This window comes from Salvelinus sp. IW2-2015, unplaced genomic scaffold, assembly GCF_002910315.2.
Source record: "Salvelinus sp. IW2-2015 unplaced genomic scaffold, ASM291031v2 Un_scaffold2295, whole genome shotgun sequence".
NCBI lineage: Eukaryota > Metazoa > Chordata > Actinopteri > Salmoniformes > Salmonidae > Salvelinus > Salvelinus sp. IW2-2015.
In genome coordinates this window covers 75,521-81,625 of record NW_019943621.1, presented here as the reverse complement: position 1 = coordinate 81,625, position 6,105 = coordinate 75,521, and positions in this window count along the sequence as shown.

Sequence of the window (6,105 nt, the reverse complement as noted above, 5' to 3'; positions counted from 1 at the left end):
ATAATAATAGTAATAATAATAATAGTAATAATAATAATAATAGTAATATAATAATAGTAATAATAATAGTAATAATAATAATAGTAATATAATACTAGTAATAATAATATAATTATAATAATAATAAAATAATAATAATAGTAATAATAATAATAGTAATATAATAATAGTAATAATAATAATAGTAATAATAATAATAATAGTAATATAATTATAGTAATAATAATAATAATAATAGCAATAATAATAGTAATAATAATAATAGTAATATAATTATAGTAATAATAATAATAATTGTTATAAAATTATAGTAATAATAATAGTAATAATAATAATAATAATAATACTATAATTATAGTAATAATAATAGTAATAATAGCAATAATAATATTAATAATAATAATAATACCACTAGTAATAATAATAATAGTAATAATATTTGTAGTAATAATAGTAATAATATTGTAGTAATACTAGTAATAATAATAATAATAATACTAGTAAAATTAGTAATACTATTAATAGTAATAATAATAATAATAATAATAATAATAATAATAATAATAATAATAATAATAATAGTAATAATAATAATAATAATAGTAATAGTAGCAATACTTATAATAATGCCTGCCGGACACGAGCATGGAGAACAGTCCATGTCTCGGATTCTCAGACACTGCCTGAATTGAACGTCCTGGATGGCTGGGAGCTTATCAGCTGTTGTCAGACTGATGAGTTGTGACATGCATAGATGAAAGGAGGAGCAGCGTTGTGACCTAGCTTAGCAGCGTGACACACACGAAGACAGACAAACACACACACACACACAGACACACACACACACACACACACACACACACACAGACACACACACACACACACACAAGGAGTGCTTAGAGCTGGTGTTAACGGCCTCAGCGGCGTTAGAGAGAGGGTGATCCTGATGGACGCTGAGCAGAGCTGGTTTGTTAAAGCCAAGACCTTCTTGGTAGGTGGTAAAATAATTGTGTCTGTTTCTTTGAAAGGTTTCTGGCCCTGGTTGTTTGTTGTTTGTGAATTGGGTTGGGTCAAACACACACACACTTACCCTGCCTCCCCCCCACCCCACACACACACTAGCCATGTTCTGTCAGAGCTTTTATTTTCCTGTATTCCCTAGAAGCTCCGTGACAGATTAGAATGGATTTAGAAAATGGAGTCGACTGAAGGATTTGCCACAGCAGGGCTATTATTTCCAAGGAGCTCTCTCTCTGTCTCTCTCGCTCTCCTATTTCTCTGTCTGTCTGTCTGTCTCTCTCGCTCTTCCTATTTCTCTGTCTGTCTGTCTGTCTGGCTCTTCCTGTCTGTCTGGCTCTTCCTGTCTGTCTGTCTGTCTGTCTGTCTGTCTGTCTGTCTGTCTGTCTGTCTGTCTGTCTGTCTGTCTGTCTGTCTNCTCTCTCTACCTCTCTCTGTCTCTCTCTACCTCTCTCTGTCTCTGTCTCTCTCTCTACCTCTCTACCGCTCTACCTGTCTCTGTCTCTGGCTCTCTGTCTCTCTGTCTCTCTCTCTGTCTTTCTTCCTATTTCTCCTCTCTCCCCTCTCTCACTCGCTCCCACTCTAACTCTCTCTCTTTTTCTCTCTCACACCCACTCTCTCCCTCTCTCTCCCACTCGCTTTTTCTTCAAAGCATCTGATTAAGACAAAATGGATGCAAAGTGTCATCAATTATTCAATTATTTTAGCAGTGGTATGAGACAGAGCATTTAGCTATAGAGGTTCAGAGATTACCCCCCCCAGGGGTAGCAGGAAAAGGTTTAATATATTAGAGATACTACTGTTAATATTAATCTTACTGCTATGGTCATTTTGTATCCCTTTTCCTCTTATGGTAAACACTATGTCGTTATATAAAAATACCTATATATATAATTGAACTGTTCTGACATTGAAAGACTTCATGTAAAGCCTTCATAAGAGTGCTGTATGATATGGCCCCATAGCTACATGGAGATGATAGCTTATAGGTGCTGATTGTGAAAAAAATAACAAAGACGTTCAAATGAACACTACCATCTTGTGAAAGCTTGTAAGCAGCCATACCATCCTTTCCATTTTTTTTAAATCCTCAAAACAATGAACGTCAGCCGGGAGAAATCAACCCCTGTCCTGTCGACAGGCAGTGAAACTTTGAGATGTTTTCAAACGGGTGAGTCTTCTTCTTCTCTTCTCTGCAAAGTAAATCTCTCTGTCTGTGTCCTGAAATGGCATCCCTATCTCCTACATAGTGAACTACCAGAAGTAGAGGAGTCCTGTTAAAAAGTAGTGCACTATATAGGACATTTTGTGCCATTTGGGACACAGACCCTCTCTGTTAGAGACTCTCACACTTTAGATTGCTGAGCCTCTCTGCATGACATGAGGGAGAGAGAGAGAAGAGAAGACCAGAGAGAGGGGGGGAGAGTAGAGATAGAGAGGGGGAGGGAGGGGGATGAGAGAGAGAGAGACCAAGAGAGAGGGGGGAGAAGAGGGGGGGAGAGAGAGGGGGGGGGAGAGGGGGGGAGAAAGCGGAGAAAGAGCTGAGAAAGAGAGAGAGAGAGAGGAGAGGAGAGTGAGGGAGGGGGAGAGAGAGAGAGAGGATGTGGGGGAGAGAATGAGAGTTAGAGGGGGGAGGGGGAGAGAGGGGGGGAGAGGAGAAACGAAGAAGTGACGAGAAAGAGAGAGAGAGAGAGAGAGAGAGAGAGAGAGAACGACAGATAACTATTTGAAAGCAGAACGTCAGAGCTTAGTAAAAAAAAAAAGATGTCAGGTTGAACTTTACAGTTATAAATATATCTCTGAGCTCAGTGCAGAGTGGAGAAGCCTCTCTCAGCTCCAATTATGTGAACAGGAGAGTAGGCTACACACACACACAGATACACACACACACATACACACACACACACACACACACACACACACACACACAGACACACAAACACACAGATACACAAACAGACACACATATGTAGGTGTCTAGATATTGAGGCTTGGTTCAGACAGACCTTGGCACCTGCTGTGCAGTGTGGATTTATGGGTCTGTAGGTCTACAYGTGTAGGATCTTATTTTGATCACTCTTTTGCGAACTTTGGTAATTACAAATATGCAATAAAAACCTGCAACAACACGTTATATTACAGCCAGGTCAGCCGTGAAAAAAAGTCAGTATTCGACGTCCATCCATGTCTGAGGACGTCSGGAGATGACGTGGAAACCAGCCACTAGGGGCAACAGTGAGTGCAGTTACCTTGAAGTAGGCTTGGGTTTTGCTAGGATGTTGTGGACTGTGATGGTGGATAGGGGTATGCCGAGAGCTATGTCCCCGAGGGTTGTGTGTTAATTCCAATAGTAGACATTTTTAACATTTTCTTGTTTACATGTATATCCACCTATTACGCCCACACTAGCATCCACACACCCACACTCCCACTAACAACCAAACACACCACACACACACACACACACACACACACACCAACAACCACACACATAGTAACATACTGTTTATTATTATAACTTTTCTTATTATTATAACTATTATTACTACTACCACTATTACTACTATTATTATTATTACAATTATTCCTACTATCATTATTATTACTATTAGATAGAAAAAACTCTGAAGTTTCTAAAACTGTTTGAATGATGTCTGTGAGTATAACATAACTCATATGGCAGGCAAAAAACAGAGAAAAAAATCTAAACAGGAAGTGGGAAATCTGAGGTTTGTAGTTTTTGAACTCACCCCTATTGAATACACAGTGGGATATGGGTTAATTTTCACTTCCAAAGCCTTCCACTAGATGTCAATCGTCTTTAGAATGTGGTTTCAGGCTGCTCATGTGAAGGATGGGATGGGAGCTGTTTTACTAAGGGGTCTGCCTACAGCCTCGTTCTCAGTCACGCGCTTTCACTTGAGAGGTTGCTCTCGTTCCAGTGCATTTCTACAGACAATGGAATTCTCCGGTTGGAACATTATTGAACTTTTATGATAAAAACATCCTAAAGATTGATTCTATACTTAATTTGACAAGTTTCTTCGACCTGTAATATAACTTTTTGAACGTTTCGTCCGAATGGACCAGATTGCGCTTTTGGATTGTTTACCAAACGCCCTAACAAAATAAGATATTGGACATAAATGGACATAAATGATGGACATTATCGAACAAAACAAGCATTTATTGTGGAACTGCGATTCCTGGGAGTGTCACGGCCGTTGAAAGCAGAGGACCAAGGCACAGCGTGGTGAGCGCACATTTTCTTTTTATTTGAAAAAACGGCGACAAAACAATAAACACTACAAAACAAACCGTGAAGCTAAAGGCTACGTGCCATAAACAAAGTCAACTTCCCACAAAGACAGGTGGGAAAAAGGGCTACCTAAGTATAGTTCTCAATCAGAGACAACGATAGACAGCTGTCCCTGATTGAGAACCCTACCCGGCCAAAACATAGAAATACAATAGAATAGAAATATAATAGAACGTAGAATACCCATCCCAACTCACAACCTGAACAAACCAAAATAGAGACATAAAAAGGATCTCTAAGTTCAGGGCGTGACAGAGGGGATGTCATTGTGGAACTGGGATTCCTGGGAGTGCATTCTGATGAAGATCAAAGGTAAGTGAATATTTATAATGCTATTTATGAATAATGTTGACTACCCAACATGGCGGATATTTCTCTGGCTGGTTTGGGCTCTGAGCTCCGTTCTCAGATTATGCTTTTTCCGTAAAGTTTTTTTGAAATCTGACACAACGGTTGCATTAAGGAGAAGTGTATCGAAAGTTTCATGTATAATAGCTGTATTTTCATCAACATGTATTATGAGTATTTCTGTGAATTCATGTGGCTCTCTGCAATATCACTGCATGTTTTGGAACTATTGAATCTAACACGCCAATGTAAAATAAGATTTTGGGATATAAATATGAACTTTACCGAACAAAACATACATGTATTGTGAAAGATGAAGTCCTATGAGTGTCATCTGATGAAGATCATCAAAGGTTAGTGATTAATTTTATCTCTATTTCTGCTTTTTGTAACTCCTCTCTTTGGCTGGAAAAATGGCTTTCGTTGTAAAACCTTTTTGAAATCGGACACTGTGTTGGGATTAACAACAAGTGTATCTTTAACATGATGTAAAATACTTCTATGTTTGAGGAATTTTAACTATGAGATTTCTGTTGTTTTGAATTTGGCGCCCTGTACTTTCACTGGCTATTGTCAAATCGATCCCGTTAACGGGATCTTAGCCGATCTCAGCCATAAGAGGTTTTAAAGTGTCCAGGACTGTCACGACTTCCGCCGAAGTCGGTCCCTCTCCTTGTTCGGGCGGCGTTCGGCGGTCGACGTCACCGGCTTTCTAGCACGATGGTGCCGATCCACTTTTCATTTTCCATTTTTTTTGTCTTTGTCTTACACACCTGGTTTCAATTCCCCAATTACTTGTTCATTATTTAACCCTCTGTTCCCCCATGTTTGTTTGTGAGTGATTGTTTATCTATTCATGTACGCGCACGTTAGGCAGGTTACGCTGGGTTATGTTAAACCCTTATTTGTATTTCATGTTAGTCTGTGCCGTGTGCTTTTGGGTCGCCAAATAAAAGGCTCCGTTTTGCTACCAACTATCTGCTCTCCTGCACCTGACTTCCTACAGCCCTTCATGCATACCATTACAAGGACTGCATGTATGGAGCACAGCTGGCAAGCCCAGCGAGTGTTTGAGAGCTGTACAAGTTCAGCTGATGCTATTCCAAGTTTGGACTTAGCTTCTTTGAACTTGTGGTGGTTAACTAGGGATTTACTGAAAAAACGAATACACTATTCTCCAAGACACTGAAAAACTCAGCAGCCTCCGAAATAGCCCTGCAAAGTATGACACAACACCACATTAAACTCATGAGCATAGCAATGTCCATAAACTGCCTCTGGATACAGCACTCTGACATGTGCTGTACACCTCCTTTAGATCCTCTCATGACATCTGCACCATCGTAGGTCTGTGCAACGCACTTCAGACCWGCTACCCCTCTCATTTGGAGCTGCTGTTGCAGCTCATTTGCTATCGATTG